At 37.2% G+C, this 24,027-nt stretch overlaps 1 long non-coding RNA gene across 1 annotated transcript in view; it reads right to left on the bottom strand.

Moving 5' to 3' along the window:
* Window positions 1–1,218: 1,218 nt before the first annotated feature.
* The window catches only part of LOC140599214 (uncharacterized), a 39,240-nt gene continuing 16,431 nt past the window's right edge, over window positions 1,219–24,027 (bottom strand). The window contains exons 3-5 of the long non-coding RNA XR_012001900.1: window positions 10,924–11,056; window positions 5,791–5,845; window positions 1,219–2,039 (exon numbers count right to left, since the gene is read on the bottom strand). This is a non-coding gene — a long non-coding RNA (uncharacterized lncRNA). The remainder of the gene's footprint in view (window positions 2,040–5,790; window positions 5,846–10,923; window positions 11,057–24,027) is intronic.

Genomic DNA, 24,027 nt, shown 5'->3' with positions numbered 1-24,027 from the left:
ATTGACTGAATTGTGTCCCTCCCCCCACTCCACCCCTACAAAAAATTGATATATCCAAGTCCTAACCCACAATGAGACTGTACTTGGAATAAAGAAGTAATTAGATGATACCTTCAGGATCCTGATAGGATTAGTGTCCTTATGGAAGATACACTGGAGACTTTGCACACTCTCTCTCTGCTATGTGAGAACACACCAAGAAGGCAGCCACTTGTAAGTCAGGAAGAGAGCCCTCAGCAGAAAACATACATTAACAACACCTTGACCTCAGACTTCTAGCCTCCAGAACTCTGCTGCTTAAGTCAATTGTTTATTTATGGTATTTGTTATGATAGCCCAAGCTGACTAAGAGATTTTGATACTGAGAGTCGAGTGCTGTAACAAAGACCTAAATATGTGAGGCAGCTTTGGAACTGTTTAATGGGTAGAGTTCTGAGACCATAGAACCATTTTGTTGCAAATATACATGGTTTTTCAAGAAAAGAGAAGAATGACTCCAAAGATGATTCAGAGATCATGAGGACCACCTCCTCAGTTTCAAAGGGTGGGGCTATTGCCTAAGTTTCAACAGGGATAGATGGTCTATGCCCGATACTTGGATGTAGGGCTGTGCTACGGTCTTGGAGGTACAACTGCTACCTCCAGCAGCGTGTTGAGAATGACCCCTCTCCCACTCCTACTCTTGGGTCTGGAAGCTGGGACAAGAAACCAAAGACTATTCTTAAGCATTAAAAACTAAGATACTTTGCCTTGTGAGGTTTTGGACTTGCTTGGGAATCACCATTCCTTTCTTATTTTCTATTTCTTCCTTTTGGAATGGGAATGTCCACCCAATGCTTCTCATTCCTCTTTGCAAATCAGATAATCAGTTTAATATGTTTAAAGAACTTCCCTAACCAAAGCAGCCAGGAAGCCTAAAATGTTCTCACCAAGTGGAAATGTCTATGAAGGTTCATATAGCACTTTGTACATGATGTTTTGTAGCTTTGCCATCCCTTCAGTGAAGCAAAACTTCCTCTTAGTTCATGTGTAATTAATTGATAAATTAATGTCCAGAAGCTTGTAGATTCCAGAATCTGAATAGAACAAGTAAGCTTTTCATATATTGAAAGGATGGGTCTGCTTCTCATTTTAGTAATCTTCACTGATAATTTTCACTCCAGATTAGTTTTCCCAGTGAATCAATGGTTCATCAAAGAAGCCAGATTTACAAAGTTATAATGAGATATTTTTTTTTATTTTTTCCCATACTTAGAAATTACAAAATAATTCAAACTCGTAAAAAAAAAAGTACAAAGGTCAATATAACACTAATGTATAACATGCTAAGACTTTTATTTGGTGACTTCATTAAAGCATAATTTATATATATTTGAATTAATAAATATTAAGTATTCATTTAGATAAGTTTGAACAAATATATACCATCATGCAATCACCACCATAATCCAATATGGAACATTTCCAGTCCCCTTACAAATGTTTCCTTAATGCTTTTTACAGGCCATTCTCTCCTACCTCCCTAGCTCCTAGCTATCATTGGTCTTCTTAAGTCATGGGCTAGAAGAAAATATTTGCAAATATATATCTAATAAATGATTTTTACCTAAAATGTAAAAAAAACATAACTGAAAAAGACAACTCATGGTGGGGATATGGGGAGAGGGGAATGAGCAAACAGTTTGAATAAACTTTCCCAAAGAAGATTCACAAACTGAAAATGAAAAGATACTCAGCATCATTAGTATAGGCACATAGCTATTAAAACCATAAGATACCACTCTACATACATTCTCCTACTGATAGAATGTCTAAATTAAAAAAAGTCTGACAATACCAAGTGTTACATTTATATGCAGCAACTATAGCAAGGCTAGCAGGAAGGTAAAAGTGTACACTTTGAAAAAAATCAGCATTCTTTATAAAGTTAACCTTATTATAAAACTTGGCAATCCTACTCCTGAGAAAAGAACTGAAAACATATCTACAGATAGACTTGTACTTGGAAGTTTGTAGCAGTTTTCTCCATATCTCTTTATCTAAAAAAAAAAAAAAAAAAAAACACATTATTAGATGCAAATGGAGACAATTCCCCTACATGCTTCTGTTTCCATTCCCTTGCCAGAGGTAACTACTATCCCAAAGTTGGTGTGTTCCCTTCTTACATGGGAGTTTACTCTTTTACTACCCCTACATGTTTCCATGAAAAAGGAAAAGGGTTTTTTAGTGCTTTTTCAGGAAAATGTATCTAAATTGTATAATTTTAAGTTGTACCCTTTTGCAATTTGCTTTATTCAAGTGAGCATTATTTTAGATTTACCTATGTTTACAATGTAACTCTAGTTCCCTCATGCTTATAACTATATAGTGTTCTGCTATATATATAATATATAAATATTTTTATATATTATATAAATATATATTTATAAGCATTATATACAAATATATATTTATATATATAAAATACGTACCCAATTTTCTGTTAATGCACAATAGGATTGTTGCAAAATTCTTTTCTATTATAAACTATTTTTCAGCGTGCGAGAATGATCATGTTTTCTTGTCCATATGAGAGTCTCTTGAGTATATACCTAGAGAATCTCTTGAGTACATACCTAGAAATAGTACTGTAGCTTATAGGATGTGCATATATTCAAAGCTACTAAATATTACCACATTTCTCTACACTGTGGTTGTGCTGGATATTTTCTATCTCCCCTCCCTAACAATGTCCTTTCTTTCCCACACTGCTCTGTGACCAGAATACTAACCATTATGAGCAGTATCAACTTGGTTTCCATGACCATAGGTTCATGGTTATCAATGTCTGCTTTAGCTGGGTGACTCATTACTAAAAAGACAGCTGTCCCCGTCATTATCCTTCAGGCCTAAAGGTAGTAACAGCTTCCTACCATTACTAACCCCATAGTGCTTCACCATCCCTTGTCAACGTCTCTTAACCCTTACTTTCAACTTTGTAAATAGTCCTAGTCCTTCACCGAACTCCTCTTTAATTATTTCTTCAGAGTGTGCCATCTGTTTCCTGCTGTGAGCCTGACCATATAATGGTTTTCCATTTATATATAATACTGGAGAATTCCTATTTCATCCTTACCAATATTTGATATCAACAGATTTCTTCATTTTTGCCAACTGGATGCATGTGAAATAAAAACCCATGATTATATTAATTTGAATTCCCTGATGAGAAGTAGAACATCTTTTCTCATATATGTTGGCTATTTAGATTTTTTCCTCAGGGAATTATCTTTTCATTTTTATTGTCTGTATCTCATTGGATTGTTTATCCTTCTCTAACTGATTTGTAGAACTTATGTGTATGCTCTAAAAACTAATACTGTGTCATTTATGGGTGTTGCAAATACATTTTCTGTCTGTGGCTTAAAAAATAACTTTGCTATCTTTTTAGTGCAGAATGTTTTGAATGAAGTCTAATTAATCAATATTTATGTTTTCCTGGTTTTTGGCTTGCTTAGGAAATCTTCCATACTTCTGTATCATTAAATCATCCTCCAATTTTTTTTAATTAAAATTTTTTTTTCCTTTTATGTATCTTATGCATCTGGAGTTTATTTTTGTTTATAGTATGTTGATACAATGTTATTATCATCCATATGGATAGCCAATTGTCCCAACATATTCCAATTAATAGCCTATTCATTCCTCATTGAATTGTAATGACACATTTGTCATTTAATAAGTTTCTTATGTGCCTTAGTCTGTTTCTATGCTCATATTTCATTCTACTTTTATATTTATCTGACACTGTGCCAATATCAATGAGTATAAATCATTCTAGTGGCAAAGATTTTTCATCTCTACAGGAGAGCAGGAGCTCTTCCATTTTATTTTTCCTTAAATTGTTTTTCACAATTTTTGGCCATTTATTTTTCTATGTGAATATTACAATAAACTGACCAAATTTTCAAAAAATAAAATCTTGTTGGAATTTATGTTGGAAGTAAATTAAATCTGTAGATTAAATCAGTGGAAATGACTTCTCTATAATATTGACTGAGTGTGTATCTGTATGTGTGGATATATACATTTACCTCTCAAGTTTGAGAACATTTTTCATAAAAATTTTGCATGTGTTTTGTTACATTTATTCCTGAGTACCTTAGATGTTTTTGTTGTTATTAAGGATGAGATCATTAAATTCTTTAATAGAATGCTATGTACCAAATTTCCATTTTGAGATTTACTTCAACAAACTTTCTGAACACTATTATTAGCATGGATTGAAATATTTTCTTATATTGACTTTATTTATGGATAATCTTATCTGTAACAAATTATTTTATTTTATTCTTTACAGTTCTTATAATACTCCTTTTTTCTTTTTTTATTCCTTTATTTTTTTGTCTTATTGCACAGTTTATAATCTCCAATAAAATGTTGAACGGAGAAAATAGGAGAATAGGAGAAAAAACAGGTATCCTTGTCACAGCCCTTACTTTAAATGAAGTGCTTTTAACCTTTCATCATTAAATATAATGTTCCTTGTAATGAATGTATTGGAAGGTACTTGGAAGGTTAAGGAAGGTACTTGGAATTTATATCATGAATTGGGATGGAGTTTTACATGTACTTTTTCTACAACTATTTAATTTTCTATTTCTTTTTTACTCAGTTAATATTATCTCTGTGATGAATTATATTAATAGACATTAAACTATTCTTTCATTGGGTAAATATTTCAGTTATATTTGGTGTGCTAATATTTTATTATTTTTGTATCTATGATTATAAATGATATTGGTCCACAATTTTCCTTTCTTACATTGCCCTACCCATGTTCTGTAATGTATACTTCTGGATGGGGAGAAGGGAGTGTAGGAACTGCTCATAAGATTTGTTTTATTTGTCTTTTTTTATTGTTTGGAAGTTTTACTAATAGAAGTCTAGGTATGCATTTGTTTTAATTTATCTTTCAGATAAATTAAGAGAGCTTCATCAATATGATAATTCATGTCTCATTAATTCTGGAAAACTTCTTACCATTACGTCACAGAATACTGTCTTTACCACATTTTCTCTCTTCTCTCCTTTTAGAACTCCAATTTTAGTTATTCTGTCTCCCATGACTTTTGACATCTTAAATGTTCTATTTCTTTATCTGTGTACTAAATTCTATTTAGTTTTTCAAGTCTGTTTTTCAGTTTAGCTGTGTGAAACATGTGAACACATTCCTTGCTATCATTTCAATGACTTCCATTTCTTGGAGTTATTTTTAAAATTCTGTGTATTTTTATGGTAATCTGTCCATGATTTATGATATTTATCCTATTTTTTTCCTTCTTGTAATTTCTGTATCTTCCAACTCATTGACAGGTAGATTCTTATCTCCTGCAGATGTATTTTCCAAAGAAGGTCCATAGAAAAATCCTTACATAGCATTCCTATGGAGCTATGTTTTGTTTTGTACTACAGTAGGGGTATTATCAATCAGTATTTTTTGTTTGTTAATTTCATAAATCAAAAGTACTACATCAAATGGCTTGGAGGTAATATAAAAGCTTTGATGATTCTATCGAGCCTTGTTATTTCAACGTCTCACTCCAGGTACTTTCCTTGGTCCAGAGGGGACAGTCTCTCTAATCCCCTTTCATGGAAAAGGCAACCACTGCCAAAATCTTGGTCTTATGCAGTAACATGATTTCCATCCTCTTTCTTTGCCCATGTCTATTGCTATGCCTTTGACCCTACTTGGACAATAAAATCTGTTTGGATCTCATATCGCCAAAGCTACTGCAGTGTAGGACTTACCTCTTTAGCTTTGGGTTTCCTCCTTGCTTCTGGCATCTGAAGATTTCTTTCATTTCTTTTGAGATTGGATAGATAGATAAATAGATAAATAGATAGATAGATAGATGATAGATAGATAGATAGATAGATAGATAGATAATGTGTCAGAGAAAGAGAGAGAAATGAGGATATACTTTGTAGCCTATCTGTGTGTTAGAACGGTCTACTTTATCCCATCTTGCCATAGTGCCAGAACAAGATACCTGGAGTATTTCTGTTCTCAACTGTTTTCCTTGGTTCTTTTCACTTCTAACCTTTGTCAGGTAAACCTGGGCGTTTGTATCACTATATAAGCCTTATAGTGAAGGCCCTGGTTAATGATGGGGACTGAAAAGAACATGCTTACATCTTTTCTTTTGCAAGTTTAGAAGACAGATCCATAACAGTGACTAACACAACTTCACTGCTCATATTGAACCTTTTGGCATGTTCCAGCCTCCTCTAACTGTACTTAGCAACAAACAAACACATTGCAAGTCAAGTAGCTTTGGCTCTGTCCTAATGCAACCAGAAGCAGGAGGTCCCATAGTACTCCTAAAATGGTCTGTAAAACTGTCAGCTGTATTTTGAATAGTCATAAAATTCAGTATTTCAGATTTTAAAATATTTATTTATAAGAAAATAAGCAAGGTGCAATTATATTTCAAATCTTGATTTATTTTTATCAAGTACATTTCATTCAATCTAAGCTTGTTCTATTTTCACTAATTTGTATTAGGGACCCGACACAGCACAAACTGGCTTTGCTTCAGATGTCTTTGTTTGTCAGTGGGAAAACAGTCATCAGGATATTCAAAGGGCATCAAAATTTTCAGAAGCACCAAAAGGGATCTTTGTAATTATTTTAAATTTTCCATAGATTTTCCCTCAATGGTTGTAAAAATCCTTAAACACCCATGTGAATTATATCACAGTAGTTCAGGGAGAATGTTTGCTTATTTTTCAGCTGTGATATTTCTATAAACAATAGGTCCCTATGAGAAAGCCAGATTCCCCGTGTGGTTGACTAATAGTTTGCTGTATTTGCCAAATTGAAGAGTTTGGCAATATTATATTCCTCTCTCTGACAGGAGCTATTTTTTCCTTCTAACAGAATGATGAAATTATTTCTGAGTTATGTGTAAGATCAACAACCTGATATTCACTTTTGGCTTCACAGTTTGGGTCCTGTGTCTTTATTATGACTCTAGATCAGGTATTTAATACCTACTGAGTTAAATGACTATGGCTCAAGTTTGCCTGACATAAAAGAATCAGAGGAAAATAGGAGGATGTGAGGATTCTCCTTTGAACATTTTGCCTATACGTGACACCATTGATTTTCTTGGCTTCATTAAAATATTACTAGTTTTACATTTCCTCTTGAGGGACATATAAGCATATTCAATTTGAAAGCATATAAGATGGTAGTTATTAAGTAATGTCTTTAAGAGCAAGACACTAGTTTAGGCACTTTCAGAAGCAATGTGTTATTTAATCCGAACACACTCGTTTTGCAGGAGTGTGAAGGAAGAAACATCAATCCAAGCCGTTACTTTTCATGGCCAATTCCATTATCTCCTCTCCTATAATTTGTCTGCACTTCTTCTTTGCCTCCCATCCCTTAATGCTAAAGTCCTCATTCATACCTTAGTTGGAACACACACATCAAGTGGCTTTGACACTCAGGTGCAATTACCAATGATGCATTTGCCTCGATGAAAATGTCAGAATGTAGCAGCAGAAAGGTTACCTCCCCGCACTGCAGGGATAATCACTCTGCAAAGTGCCGAAGCTCTATTCACTCCACGTTCCTTTCAGATCTAATTCCAGAGAGGTTTCTCACATCAGTCACAGAAACTGATCCCTAAATCTGCATCTCCTGGGACAGTCACACTAATTGGCAATCCCAGGTTTTGTTTTCTCTGAATGCTCAGGAAGGAAAGTTCACCTATGGAAATATTAGGTAGGTTTGATTTCGTGGTACCCATTTTTAAAAAAGGATTTTAACCTCCTGTCTGATAAAGAGCTTCATTCTTTAGAGTGGTCAGTCATCTCAATTGATGTCTGGGGGGAGGGAAGAGTGAAAGTCCCGGAAAGGGGGGGTGGGGTGGGTAGTGCCATCTGGATTCATGATGAATGTCTGGGAGCCCTATATCTTTTTCACCCTCTGAAGATCTCCTCTCTTTGTGCCTGGCTTTAATTATCTAATAAGGAGAACAGGTGAGCCAAGAGGCACTTCTGGGGGCTCAGGGAGAGAATGGGAGACAGGGAAACAGAGAAAGGGGGAGAAGATGAAGGCAAACAGCTTTGGGGTTGTGGTTGCTATTTTGCTCCTCTCGCCACTTTGGAGAGGAGGTAGGGACACACATGCTGGCTTTCTCTCCAACGCAGCTGAGACCTTTATGAAATCACTGCAGAAGCAGGGGCGGCAGGCACTATTTTTATCTCCAAATTGATTCAGCTGCAGTCGCTGCTGTGCCTCTGACTTCATTGCTGCCCGGCCCTCCCCTGCGCTGGCCGCCTCGCTGCTGCCCGGCTCCGCGCCTCCCCCTCGCGCGCCCCGGGCCCCGCGGGGCTGGGCGCTGGCAGGGCCCCCGCCCCAGGGACGACGGTGACAGGAGCACCTCGCGCCGCAGGCTCTGACAGTCCACAGGGGCGCGCGGCCAGGCGTCGGTGAGCCGCTGGGGGTTGTGCCAGCCTCTAATTGCTCACCCCCGCCCCATTTCCCCTGCCCTGGGGATCAGAGTTACAGAGTTCCAAGAAGAAATTTCAGCAATTGAAATGCCGCGCGCCTGAACATTTGCCAAATGCGCCCCATCTGCGGAAGGTCTATGCTTTCAGACGTTGCTGCCAGGAAGGCAGGACATTTACAAGTCAGACTGTTCATCGTCTTCCCCTCCTTTGCGGGCTCCTGGGGGGCTCCACCCTGTAGCTCCTGGGGAGGCCGACTTGCTGGAAAGGGCTGGGAGGGCTTTCTGTGTCTGAGGAGGCACAGGGACAAGGCGGATGTGCCACCTTTGTTTTGCATGTGATGTCTGGAGTTGTCTCCCTGGTCCCTCTCCCTTGATTTCTGGGAGCTCTGCCAACACCATGCCCTGTGCCTAGCAAACAGGGAGCTGGGACTCCAGAATGTTGGTCACAATGAGATCAGTGAGCAGAGGGTTTTTTTTTTTTTTTTTTTTTTTTTTTTTTTTTTTTTTTTTTTTTTTTTTTAGTACTGAAAAATAGGATTAGCAAAACAAAAGAATGCGTTCATAGGCCAAGGATCAGGTGGTCTCAGCGATTCTTTGGTTAATTATTCAAACTTTGAGACTTCACATGGATCCTGTGCTGAGCACAGAGCCTGATAGGCAGCATGCACTCAGCGAAGATGGGTGGGCCTCCCACCTGGCTGGTCGCTGCGGTGACTGAGTGACTCTCATTCCGGGTGGGCAGTGTCAGCCTCTCAGCAAATGTTTGTTGGCTCTAGCAGTCAGTGTTCTAGGAACAACGCTGAACAAAACTGGGTCCTACTAGGAGGAGCCTATCCACATAGTAGGGAAGATGAGATAAGAGAAAAATCCAGAATTCAAATGACAAGCTCAGGCCTCAGTGGAGTTAGATTGAAGGAGAAAAGAAAGATGACAGGTAAGGGTACAAATGGAGGCTTTGAGGATGAAGCAGCTTATGAGCTAGATATTGATAAACGAATATTATTTGGGTGAGAAACGATAGAGAACATTTAGGTCCAGCTGTCCAGCATGGCAACCACTTGTCACATATAGCTACTTAAATTTAGGTTTAAATTAATTAATTTTTTTAAATGAATTCTTCAGTAACCCTAGCCAATATACATAAGTACTCAACAGCCACAGGGGGCTAGTGGCTACCATGTTGGGTAGTACATATCATTTTTGTTATTGCAGAAAGTGCTCTTGGATGGTATTGTTCTCAAGTCAGAGAACAGCATAAACAAAAACACGGGAGTAGAAAAACTCAGGATAAGAAAAGGAATGCTCTTATCCTGGACTGGATAAGCAGATGAATAAGTGACTGGAACAGTGGATGAATAAAAGGAAGCAATCAGAGATCAGGGGACCAGAGGATGCAGGCTACCAAATTTGAGGCTCGGGCATTAAACATATTAGCAGGTGATAGGTCATCTTCAGAGGTCCGTAAGCAGAGAGATGGACATGATCAGAACTGTGCTTCTGAAAGATGCAGATAATGGCTATGTTTAAGATAGTTTTGAGTGGTTTTTTGATTCAGAGTCTTTACGCATCTGTTATCTTGTTTAATTCTCAAAACAAGCCTATGGGTAGGCAGAGGGGTAGGCAAAAAAGTTTCCAGTGTCACTGGGGAGTGGAAGAACTATGAAAAGAGTCTCAAAGAAGAAAGAAAAGAAAGGAAGAAAGAAAGAAAAGGAAAAAAGGAAAAGAAATCCTTGCGAAAAACAGCTTCCTTCCCCACCACATTGTCCTATAGGCACATTTACCCTCTTGTATCAAGAACTACTGATCTATGTTACAGCTCCCCTCCAGGAGTTGAACTACAGTAATAGAAACTGATAGCGCTGAAAAGCGGGCCAAGGTCACGTGCCAAAGTAGCTTCAGATTTGACATAGGAAAGAGAAAATCACAACAGCCACAAATTGGAGCCATTTAAAAGAGAAGCATAGGAAGGATTTAGTGTGACCAACAAGGCTGCTACAGGCTGTGCAGACGGTGCCCCCTGGAGTTGGTCACGCACAGCGTGCCCAGATCACCACCAGCTGGAAAGGAAAACAGCTGGGCTCATCGCGATGCTGAGAGGGAAAACCAGAGTACACTACTGAAAATCAAGCATGATGCAGGTATTCCTGAGAAAAACCTCTTGGAGACCCTCAAATCCTATCTTGTGGGTGACTTTAAACTCAGAGTGTGGGAAGAAGAGCATGCATCAAGCCAACTCGGGATTGCTTTCTGTCCTTTGCATTCTAGTTGAATGCCCCTGGGTAGGCTAAATTAATTTCTCTGCCCGTAAATTCTGTCATCTGTAAATCTGTAGAAATTTGTAACTATTCCTCAGGATTGTGGAGAGGATTCAAAGATGTGAGATGTATAAGGCATGTAGTAGGTGCCAGGTTAAACATACCTGAAGATATTCTGGATCCAGATCAGGAAATGAAGAATGTTGATCAGGCTGCCCTGAAGTCTCCATTCCAGGTCCCCAAGAATTATCTTCCTTCTCTTGAAAAAGAAGCCAAAAAACAAGTCTTTCCAGCATCCTGGTGAGAGACAGTAAATTCACAAAATATTGCCTGTTTGCCTGCCATCCATCAGTCTAGTTGTGGATGTGAAATACACATTGGGCTGGGGCCGCTGAGAGAAGGTTTATATGGATTTAGTGAGGTGCAAATCCCAGTGCAAAGGTAAAGTTTGATTTTTGTCACTGGTATAAACACTATTGCTTCAGGCCTAAACTCCTATCCCCTCCTGTTTCTAATCCTGCTTTCTTTAAACCCCAATAAACAGAGCAAATTTTACTGGTTGCCTGTTTCCTAATATGTTATTACCTCTTTTGTACAGGTTTGTGATGTATTCTGGGCTTGAATAAGCTACAAGTATTTATAGGGCCATTTCCTCTTCCGGTTATACCATGTAACAATTACAGCATGGAATGTCAAGAAGTCCTATTTTTTCCTCTTGGCTTCTTCTATTTGGGGAAAAGGTTTTCTTCTAATTTTCATCAAAACAGCTGCCTCTTCCAATCTCTTAGGTAGCAAACTAAATGGAAAAAGAACCTTCTTAAACAAGCCAAGTCAAGATCACTGTTTTAAAAGTTTAAAAAAAAAAAGACAGTATTTGAAGTGAGAGAAACAAATGCTTTCTGAATCTTAAGCTAAATCCCCCAAGAAGTGGGGGGTAAGCAGATGCCTTCTTGTCCCCCAGAGTACCTCCAGGTCCCTTGCTGGCCCATTCTAGCTAAGAAATAAGAAAGAGGCAAGTTTAAAACTACATTCATCTTCTGCGAGAAGCAGCTGAGAACTTTGAAGGCAATTTTTTTTCATCATCCTGTTTCTTGCAGCCCCAATTACTCTAGGAACTTCCGAGTTTCTGGCTATTCAAGATTCTTTTAAATAGAGCTTGAGTGGTCACAAAAGCAACCTTCTCACCAAGCACAGGTTGACATGGATGAAACAAAGGCTCCTTTAGCACGCTGTGTTTTGGAAGAGTAGAAACACTTGTTCAGGTCCAAATGCAACTTCTTATAGGATTAAGGGTGAAAAGAAGAGAGAATTTCATTTAACCTTTCAATAATTATGCTTCTAGGATTTGTTTGCCGTCTTTATGTCTCCCTTACTCTCAGGAGCTTCTCCCTCTGAACTGTACTGATGGAGGAAGGCCACTTTGCCTGGAGCAAGGGAATCTGGCTTCTGGGCTGGATTTTAGGGTAAGGTGATTCATGACAGGCTAGATCTTTCTGCTTCTCTTAAATCTCATGCAGAGAATGCCCAGTAGGACCAAATTACATAGCCTTTAACAATAAGGCTGTTGGAGATCCCCAAATGAAGATAGGCAAGTGGGGAGGAGGACTGCCTGTTTTTGACAAGGAGAATTGTTCATTGAGAGCTTGAATTCTGTAGGAAGGACTTGGGGGGAAAGTCAAGGAAAAACAAATGAAAAAAAAATCTGTTTTTTGCCTGGATAGCTTTACCTTGGGAATCTTTGAACCACGCTAATGACTTTAAGGGTGAAAAATTGCAGAGGCCTGATATTAAAACATTTTTGTTGCTGATTTTTGAGGAGACAATTTGACCAAATTATGTGAATATGGAATGAATTACCAGGCTTTCCTCTTGATTTCTAAATATATTTCTCCATTGAGCATATGAAAGAAAATTTCAAAAGAGCAAAAAACTGGTAACAACTTTACTGTCTTTCATAAAAATAAGCCACAGTCCTTTCTGAGCTAGAATACCCCCGCCCAGCTAATGCTGTGTCTTCAACATATGTGGCTCTTACACGCGTAAGAATTAGCTCATGGAAGACAATGTACACAGTCTGAAATGGTTGTAAAGATTGGTGAGTCCCTTACACACACATGACCTTAAAGTAAGCTCTTTGCACAAGAGGAATGTTTGTTACAGGCATGAAATATCCCTCAATACAGGGATACAAAATATGCATATTATCATTTCATAATTATTTGTGTCCTCTCCATGATATGTTTTCTACGTATTGACTGTCAAAGACTATTTTCATTTACCTCAGCCAAAAAAATCAGACATTATTCAATGGTTCAATGGTCCTAAAAGAGTTAAAAAATAGTGGAGCTATCATTCCCCTATCTGTAGTAAGGAGCCTCTAAATACCTTTTGCCACAGAATTTTTATAAGAATAGATTAGATTAAATGATGAGATTAATAGATTAAATGTATCTGAAAGTGTCTATTAGTGGCAGGCACTATGAGTATGAGGGTGCTCAATAAATACATATTTCAGCCTCATTGAGATTATTTTATTGTATTTCTGTAGAGAAAGTCTTTTCCATATAGCAGTATAACCTTAGTAGGATATGACCTAATTTGCCTTCTTTTTTTTTTTTAAGATTTTATTTATTTATTCATGATAGACTTAGAGAGAGAGAGAGAGAGAGAGAGAGAGGGAGAGAGAGGCAGAGACACAGACAGAGGCAGAGGGAGAAGCAGGCTCTATGCAGGGAGCCTTACGCAGAACTCAATCTCGGGCCTCCAGGATCGCACCCTGGGCCAAAGGCAGGCACCAAACCGCTGAGCCACCCAGGGATCCCCCCTAATTTGGCTTCTAGTATGAAAGTTAGTAATGCCTAAGCAATTTTTTCTTTCTTTTAATTTTAATTCCAGTATAGTTAACGTACGGCATTATATTAGTTTCAGGTATACAATATAGTGATTCAACAATTCTGTGCATTACTCAGTGCTCATCATGATAAGTATATTTCTAATCCTCTTTAACTATTTCACCCATCTACCCAGCCACCTTCCCTCTGATATCTATCAGTTTGTTCTCTATAGTTAGAGTCTGATTTTTTGTTGTTTCTTTTTTTTTTCTTTGTTTTTTTCTTAAATTCCACACATTAGTGAAATCATATGGTATTTGTTTTTCTCTGACTGGCTTATTTAACTTAGCATTATACCCTCTGGACCTATCCAGGTTGTTGCAAATGGAAAAATTTCATTCTTTTTTATAGGTAAGTAATATATATATATGCATATACATATGCATATATATATACATATTGCCCAAGTATACATTGATAGATAAGCAGATACGTGTGTGTGTATATATATACACACACACGTATCTATATGCCACCTCTGTTTATCTGCTGATCTATCAATGTATACTTGGGCCACTTCCATAATTTGGCTATTATAAATAACACTGCACTAAATTTAGGGGTTCTTGTATCTTTTGAATTAATGTTTTTGTATTCTTTGGGTAAGGTAAAACCCAGTAACGGAATTAATAGAACATATGATAGTTCTATTTTTAATTTTGGGGGGAACATGTATACTGTTTTCCCCAGTAGCTGTACTGGTTTGCATTACAACCAACGGCGTACAAGGGTTCCTGTTTTCCACATCCTCGCCATCACTTCTTCTTTCTTGTGTTTTTGATCTTACCTATTCTGACAGGTGTGAGGTGATATCATTATGGTTTTGATTTCCATTTCCCTGATAATGAGTGATGTTCAGCGTCTTTTCATGTATCTGTTGGCCATCTGTATATCTTCTTTGGAGAAATGTCTATTCATGTCTTCTGCCCATTTTTAAATTTGGGTTATTCTTTTGGTGTTAAGTTTTATAAGTTCTTTATATATTTTGGATACTAATCCTATATTGGATATTTCATTTGCAAATATCTTATCCTATTCATTAGGCTGTCTTTTAATTTTGTTATTTCCTTTGCTCCTCAGAAACCTTTTATTTTTTTTTTATTTTTATTTTTTTTAGAAACCTTTTATTTTGATGTAGTCCCAATAGTTTAATTTTGCTTTTGTTTCTCTTGCCTCGGGGGACATATCTAGAAAAAGGTTCTTACAGTAAATGTCAAAGAAATTACTGCCTGTGCTCTCTTCTAAGATTTTTATGGTTTCAGGCCTCACATTTAGGTCTTTATTCAATTATTTAGTTCATTTTTGCATGTCGTGAAAGAAAGTGGTCCAGTTTCATTCTTTCACATGTAACTGTCCCATTTTCTCAGCACCATTTGTTGAACAGACTGTCTTTTTCCCTGTGCATAATCTTACCTCCTTTGTCAAAGATTAATTGACCATATTATTGTGGTTTATTTCTGGGCTCTCTATTCTGTTCTATTGATCTGTGTCTGTTTTTCTGATAATACCATATTGCTTTGATTGCTACAGCTTTGTAGTATATCTTGAAATCTGGAATTGTGATACCTCCAGTTTTGTTCTTCTTTTTCAAGATTGCTTTGGCTATACGGGGTCTTTTGTGGTTTCATACATATTTTAGGATTATTTTTTCTAGCTTTGTGAAAAATGCTGTTGGTATTTTGATAAAAATATATTACATCTATAGATTGCTTTGGGTAGGATGGACATTTTAACAATGTTTGTTCTTCCAGTCCATGAACATGGAAGATATTTCCACTTATTTGTGTTGTCTTCAATTGCTTTCATCTATTTCTAGATATTTTATTAGTTTTGATGCAATTGTAAGTGGGATGGTTTTCTTAATTTCTCTTTCTGTTACTTCACTTAATGTATAGAAATGCAACAGATTTCTGTATAATAATTTTGTATTGTACAACATTACTGAATTCATTTATTCTTGTAGTTTTGGTGTCTTTTAGTGTTTTTTGTATATAGCATCATGTCATCTGCAAATAGTGAAAGTTTTATTTCTTCCTTAGCAATTCAGAGTTTTTAAATTTCTTTTTGTTGTCTGATTGCTGTGGCTAGGACTTCCAGTAATATGTTGAACAAAAGTGGTGAGAGCATGATGTCCATTAGTCTTGGAAAGAGTTGCATAAAATACTCATGCATATGAAGGAAAACTGGGATATGTGTAATGGGAACCAGGGACAAAAAGAGCAAGAGCTGTATAATTGATGGACTCTATATAACAGAGGTAGAAAAACTGAATTTTGAAACCAGTACATTGCCCAATTGCAGACAAAATTTGTCCAGTAGGAAAGCTTCCCGATGTTGGCATATTAACATTGTTGCCATAAACTGGTACAACTTAGGTAGCAGCCAGCATGTTGAAGTGACCGATGCAGATCATAGACACTGAATCACAACAAAGAAGCCATAACAGAACAGAAACATGACCCTATCTACCTCTGCCCACAGGTGGGAAGTGATGACAGCTAATGAGAAGGCCTATCTTGTGAGATAACTGCATGCCTCATTTAATCCCCACAACTTTAGAAAATAAATATTGTCACCATTTTATTTTTTTAACGATTTTATTTATTTATTTTAGAGAGAGAGAGCACAGGGAAAAGGACAAGTAGACTGCACTGAACTTGGAGCCTAATGGGGAGCTCAGTCCCACAACTCAGAGATCATGACCTCGGCAGAACCTGAGAGTCAGACATGTAACTGACTGAGCCACTCAGGCACCCCTTGTCAACATTTTTAAAGAGAAAGAAATGGAGGTTATTAAACTGACCCATGGTTCATCTATTAAATAGTTGAACAAGAAATAGTATTTGGGTATCTTTAAAGGCAGATGCCTTATACCATACCCTTCCTTTTGTATAGTTTTTTTTTTCTCATTTTTATTCTAATACACTTAAAATAACTGAAATCTTGGGACACCTGAGTGGCTCAGCAGTTGAGCATTTGCCTTTGGCTCAGGGCATGATTCCGGGGTTCTGGATCAAGTCCCATATTGGGCTCTTTGTGAGGAGCCTGCTTCTCCCGCTGCCTATGTCTCTGCCTCTGTGTGTGTGTGCATGTGTTTAATAAATAAATAAAATCTTTAAAAAAAAATAACTGAAATCTTGCCATTTGCAACAATGTGGATGGAACTAGAATGTATTATGCTAAGCAAAATAAGTCATTCAGAGAAAGACAAATACCATGATTTCACTCATATGTGGAATTTAAAAAACAAACAGATGAACAAAGGGAAAGGGAAGGAAAAATAAAATAAGATGAAAACAGAGTGTGGGCAGCCCTGGTGGCTCAGTGGTTTAGCGCCACCTTCAGTCCAGGGCGTTATCCTGGAGACTCGGGATCCAGTCCCATGTCAGGCTCCCTGCATGGAGCCTGCTTCTCCCTCTGCCTGTGTCTCTGCCTCTCTCTCTCTCTCTCTCTCTCTCTCTCTCTCTCTCTGTGTGTCTCTCATGAATAAATAAATAAAATATTTAAAAAAAAAAGAAGAAAGCAGAGAGGGAGGCAAACTATAAGAGAATCTTAACTACAGGAAACAAACAGGGTTGCTGAAGGGGAAGTGGGTGGGGGGATGGGCATTAAGGAGGGCACTTGATGTAATGAGCACTGGGTGTTATATGCAACTGATGAATCACTAAATTCTACCTCTGAAACTAATAACACGGTATATGTTAATTAAATCAAATTTAAATTAAAAAAATAACTGCAAGTAAATTTTGAAGTTCATACTATGAAATATTTTATTTTTTCTCCATAATTCCTTCAGTTGTCTTTTGAAAGTCCCAGGTAAAAATATTACCTTCAGTTATTTCTAAAGATCTGAATCAAATCTAAGTGGTCTAAGCTGATATTTGTCATCAACCTTCAGATGATCTGATTGAACAGCACTGATTAGTAAATATTTCTGTCAACTACTTCTACAAGGTAATGAAAATAGACGATAAAAGCGTCCTCAAAGATATATGATGCTTGAAGGCACTGGATTTTAATTATCATCATCATCATTGCCATTATCATCATCATGATTGCAATGGACTGGATGTTTATATTTCTCCCAAATTCAAATATTAAAATCCTAAGCCTCAATGTGATGGTATTAGGAGGTGGGGCCTTTGGGAGGTAATTAGGTCATAAGGGTAGACTCTTAATGAATGGGTTAAGTACCCTTATTAAAGGACCCCACAGAGCTCCCTGGCCCCTTCCTCCATACATGAACAATGAGACTTTGGCAGTGGGTATCTCAGAAAAGGGCTTTCATCACAACAACCGTGGTGGGACCCTGATCTCAGACTTCTAGCTTTCTGAACTGTGAGAAATAAATCTCTGTTCTTTATGAGCCACCAGTTTATAGTACTCTATTATAACAGCCCAAACTAAGACAATAATCATTATTTTTAGTCATTTAAGTGTAAACTGTTAAGATAGAAAAGTGGAGCTTCTGGGTTTGAAGCCAGAGGCTAAGCAAGGCCTGCAGGGCATCCTTCTATCTCTCTCCTCAGCTGCCATTGAGGGTACTCTGAAGAATTTTGGCATTACAGGGGATCCCGCTGGAAAACAAGCTTCTTTTGTAAGCTTTGGGATTTTGGGGGGCAGTTTCCTTTTTTTTTTTTTTTTAAGAATTGTGGTAGGCTGGTAGATGTCATGAATATAAAGGTAATTTAAATGTAGCTCTTTACCCCTCAGAGTAGACAATCTACATAGTGAGCTTCAATTTCACAAGTAGTGATCAGCCTTTGTCCTTTATTGCTTTCCCCTGAGGGTTTCATTGGGTTGCACTCAGCATTAACATGTGGCTCTTTTGTACATAGGTCCATTTTGGTGCTCACCTACTCATTTGCCTGGAAGATTCAGTGTAGCAATACATTTAGCATGTATGTAGTCTGTACTCTTATTAGCCAAAGGTAAGGAGAGAGGCAAAAGGGGATCTAGCTCTCCTTTTTCTCTTCTTCTCATTTTTCTTTTGCTAATGAAACAGTTTTTAAATATATTTTCAGTGTTCAGTTTAGGGAAGGAAAACAAATGGTCAGTTTTTTTAGTAAACTTAGTAATTCTGGGTAGAAAATTATAGTCGTTTCCAAGTGCTGAATAAATAACATGCTGGGCCCAGGACTGAACACCCCATGGTTTCTGGGTGGGAGACTGATTCCCTAAGTCACCATGTACCCCACTCAGTGTGTGCTGAGAGAAGTTACTACTCTTGTTCTCTTGTCTCCCCTTGGGCCAGCCCACTAGATCTGATGAGACTGCTGGAAGGAATGTAGAGAAGATATACCATGACAAGCCCTGATGTGAGCATTTGGTGACCTCTTGTATCCTGGAAAGAGCCAATTTCCCTGCAGTTCTATCCCAAGTTCTCTTTCTCTAGGCTCTAGTCAGGCTGCTGGAATTTGTATCCTGCATCCTCCACTATTGATTGGTGTTACTCTGAGCAAGCCATGGTTCCCTCATCTGTAAAATATGAGTAATAGCACTGTTTGCTTGTATTTGCTCTGAGATGCAGTGAGTTCATGGGAGTGGCATGCCAGAACAGTTTTTTGTCAAACGATGTCTCTTCTACAGTCAAGTGTCTCCTTCACCACCACCACCACCATCATCATCATCCCTCAGTAGCAAACACCTTTCCACCTCTGTGGTGTGCACCTCATTCTCCATATCCCTTCCCTCCATTTCATACGCATAGTGTTTCTCAACAGCAAGGGAAATTTTGCTTATTTTATAGTTTTTTCCTTCTTTTCATTTTTTTAAACATTCTTTTTTTTTTGGGTGACTCTAGTCTCTTCTGCCCTTAAGTAACACACATGCATGGATAGATCTTCTATTTACATTGCTAAATGTATCTCCCCTCCCCCCTAATATCAAGTACCATAAATCTAACTGCTCTCAATTGTTTCCTAGATGTAACGCCAAAATCTCAAACATAATCTGCCTAAGATAAACTAATAGTTGATGTTATCATGCACTCTGCCAGGCTCCTAGAAGTGGCTCTTCCCACTCAGGCCCTCCTAATGACATGATAATCTTAATCTTCCACCACCTGTGCAATCTGTGGACCAGCATTTAAATGTTCTTCCTACTTCCGATAGTAAAGATACTTCGGTTCATCCACATTAGAGACCTAATAAATTTTCTCAGAATGATTGATCTCAAATTAGAATTTTGCAAATCATATAATTAATTGAAGTATTTCAGAATTGTTCAAAATCAGTTCTCCATTAGAATTACAGATCTTAGTGCTTGAAGGGATTTGGGCCTTCTGCCATCTATTGTGTATGTTGTAAACATCAATCACTGAGCCCAGTGTAGAGAATACAATTAAATTCAAGAAAAACCCTTCTTTGAACCATGTGCTGGCTCATTAGGGAATAAAGATCTGTGAGCAGTTTGAGAATATTTCTCTGTGGCAAAGTCTACAATGGCAAGTTCTATAGAAACACAGAAAGGGCAGACTCTGGGAATCTTAGCCCAATATCTCTACAGTATACAAATATTTTGCAATTTGGGCTGATAATTCAGAGGAAGCATAATTTATGTATCCCCTCCCTTAGCTCCAGTTTATCCACCAAGCAATTTGCACGAGGTCATTGAAGCATCTAGTGCTTATTCACCTGATGTTAAACCCCTTCCTACTTGCTAAGTATGAGTAGTTGTACAGTAGTTTAAAAATCTCTCCCTCTAAGCTTGAACCTCTTTTGAGTATACGCAATTATTTTCTGTTGTTATAGATTACTTAACTAAGCAGGATTGACATCCATCACAAAAATTCCTCACTGCATGCTTTTTTTTTTTTATCACTGCATACTTTTAAGCAGGGTTCTGGATTCAGATATAGTTTAAATCACCACATGGTGAAAATATCCTCTGTGTTCTTCAGATTCAGATCACTCATTACATGTGAACATATAACTTTCTTCATCATCCAAATGCCACTTTTATAAATGTATTTAATTAACTCTTTTGTTTCATTAACCAACTATAATACAGAGAACCAAAGATAATTTACTGGGTGGATAGTTCTTAATAAGGACCAGGTGGTTTACTTTATGTGAACATTACTCTAATTTTCTCAGTGTTTTCATAAGGTCTTTGCCATAATGTTTCTCTTGCATAATGGAAAAAAATGTTAGACATATCATCATTCCCCATATTATAGACATATCATCATGCCTACTCTTTATATTTTTATCCTTTAGTGTAAAGTTAAGACACACTAAATTTCTATAGTGAACACTACAGATCTGGTCTCAATGTTCATAGATCCACTGTCACCAAAAGTCTTAAGTCTTGTTAGATTAAAAGTCCCACTCCAAAAGCTCCACTGGCACTCATGTTTGATGTTACCATTTTATTCCATTTTGTAAGCTCGTGGTCTTCTTTCAAAATTCAAAATAGCCTAATCCACAAAAAACACACATGAGTTCTTACTATGTCAGAGTACTAAACCTGATATTATAATTGCCATAAAAAAAAAACCACTGAGTTCTGAGTTACCATAAAATGGCAGGCTTGTTTCAGGGTTACCTCTGACCCACATTCACCATTGTAGCAGTGTGCTCACAAAAATCCTTCTCCATTTAGCAAGAGAGGAGAAATTATATCCTCTTTTTTTCCACCCTTTAATTTAAATCAAATTTACAAATTCCACTAATCCCCAGCAGATAGAGAAGATGGTGTTGACAATTCACAGGGGATCTGAGGGGTTCAGCAATGGTGACATTCCCTCCCAACCACACCAGCTGCCCCAGTAGAAGCAGTGTAGCACAATGCCATTCAATGCCAAGAACTATGCAATTAGCACTCTGTTATGTTTAACTAGTGAGAAGGAGGTCTCAGAAGGCATTTATACCACTAATCACCAGAAGAGATCTATCTATGCCATTAGAAATGGGGTAATATTAAAAGATAACTCTAAAGCTCACATTATTCCTAATCCATTGTAAAATGCTCACCCTACAATCAATTTACTCCAATTTGTTGCTACTTTTAAACATTGATAGTCATTGGGAGCTGAGTTTCAATATAATTCTAGACAAGACCTTTCATAGTGGAGTGTTAATATTTTTCAAAAGAATATTTCTGGGACATTTCCCAGATCAGCATCTGGCTTTTTCATAGTTCCCTAAGGAAAGGACTTACAAGGAAAAGCAGTGGAATAATTACATTTATTAACAATTTATTTTATGCGTGAATTTTTTTGCACATCTGTAAGCAGCCCACACTTTCTCAGGTACCAACTGGTTCTGTTTTCCTTTATTTGTCTCTGAGTAACTGACATGAATGATAATACCCAGCAATGCACCTCCCCCAACACACACACACACACACACACACACACACACACACACACACACACACTTCAGTGAGTATTCAATAAGATTCAGTTTCATAATGAGTATCTGTAGTTTGTTGGGTGGAACACATTTTCCAAAACATAAACTCTTCTCTTGTAACAGAATTATTTTCAAGAACTGTCACTAATCACACTAATTTCAAATTAAGAAACAATTAAATAGAACATGGGGAAGAGTTAAATAGCCCAGACGTGAAAATAGAAATAACAAGGGAAACAGTAGTTCTCTAGATCCACTAAGGCAGCAAAAGAAATCAAGTGTAACCATGCAGATGACCGAAAATTTTGAGAGATATGCTGTTTTTCTTGGGAGAGATGCTATAAAATTCACTGAATTATCAGCAAAGTCTACTATCCTATCTTTCATATTATTTAACTAAATCATTACTGAACTTCATTACTGAACATTTCATATTATTTAACTAAATCATTACTAGAGACACTTTAATATCATAGAAGTAAAAAGAGAGACAAGTGAGTTTTTGTCTCATTGAATATAGAGCATTCTTGCAATTTAACATGGGTAAGGCAGTTTGGGATAAACCTTATATCAAAAAAAGGAAATTTGGATATCTGAACAACTGGTTATATGAAACACTGATACTGAAGGATAGGTGAGAAACAAAAGATGTATTTAACTTATGATATATGGTCTCTAACTGTAAGGAAAATGTGTCCTATTACTAGGAGATACCATTGTTTTATTACATTCATGGCTACTTTTGCAGATAGAAATTTCACAATGAGAACTAGGGGAGAATTAATTATTTTATATGGAGGAACAAATAAAAACAAAGTTTCTGGGGAAAAAAATCCAAGAAGAAGATTCAGATTAGATACTGTTCAGAAGAAAAGGTCAAAGAAAAAAAATAGAATAGTTGAAGATCAGCCAAAGAGAGATTTTTTTTAAAAAGAGACATTAGATATAATGAGACATGTTTCAATTGTTTTCTGAAGGCCTTGGGATGTCAGTCCCTTTGTCTTTCTCATATATAGCACATTCTAAAGCAGAGGCACAGGAATGCTGAGTTCTATACTCACAGGGGCAGAACTCTTAATAGGATGTCTGCAAGCTATAGCCCATGAGGTCTGATGATATTTGACAATATTGCATTGTCCTTTGGAGGCAGACTTTGCCTTCAGGGCAAAGAGTCGATTTCAGTAAGCAGATGATGAGGAGCCACTGAAGTTTGGCTTCTTTTGCTTATTTTTAAAATAAACTCTGTGTCTTAGAAGTATATTTTTGATAGAAACATATAGATCTTGGAAAAGTAAAGGTTGAGAAGGCGAGAAACAGATTATAAGACTACAATATAATCTGGTTTAGGAGGATTGATTAAATGAATTAGGGCAATGGCAGTAGGAATGGAAATAGAGAGACAGTTATGACAGGTGTTTGCAAATAAAGCCAAAAGAAATTGGCATACCACCAATTTGAATAATGTTGAAAAAAGTGATCTCAAAGATCTCTTGGCAAAGAAAATGCAAAGCTGCTTTCAATAGTCTAATTGTCAGTGGGAATAGTAGACTATTACTTCAAAACTATATTAAAAATAAATAATTTTGTTAAGGTAAAAACTAATGTTTTCAGCATAAGATAATACTATGAAACTGAACAAAGGACACTTCATTTAAAATGGGTTTGGGAGGCCAGAATGGGGGGCTCATCATCAGTGAGCTGTCTATACTCATCATCAGTTATAGACTCCAACATAAAAAGAGGTACCTTGCATCCCCAGCAGGAAGAATCCTATACTTTGCTACTAGAACAGGAAGAAGAAAGATTTTCCCCTTCCCTGGCAACAGCTTAGCAAATTAGAGACTGTCACAACTCAGCCAATGAAAAGCCACTACACTTCCAACTCCTAGTTTACTCCAGTGGACTTTCTATTTGTAACAGCTCCTCCCGAACTCCCTCCCCCTTTCCTGTATAAAACAGCATTCTGAGGATCCTAGGTGACTCCGTTGGTTAAGTGTCTGATTCTTGATTTCAGCTGTAG

The sequence above is a fragment of the Vulpes vulpes genome, chromosome 6 (genome assembly GCF_048418805.1).
Source record: "Vulpes vulpes isolate BD-2025 chromosome 6, VulVul3, whole genome shotgun sequence".
NCBI classification, from domain to species: domain Eukaryota; kingdom Metazoa; phylum Chordata; class Mammalia; order Carnivora; family Canidae; genus Vulpes; species Vulpes vulpes.
This window is presented reverse-complemented; position numbering and strand designations above follow the sequence as displayed.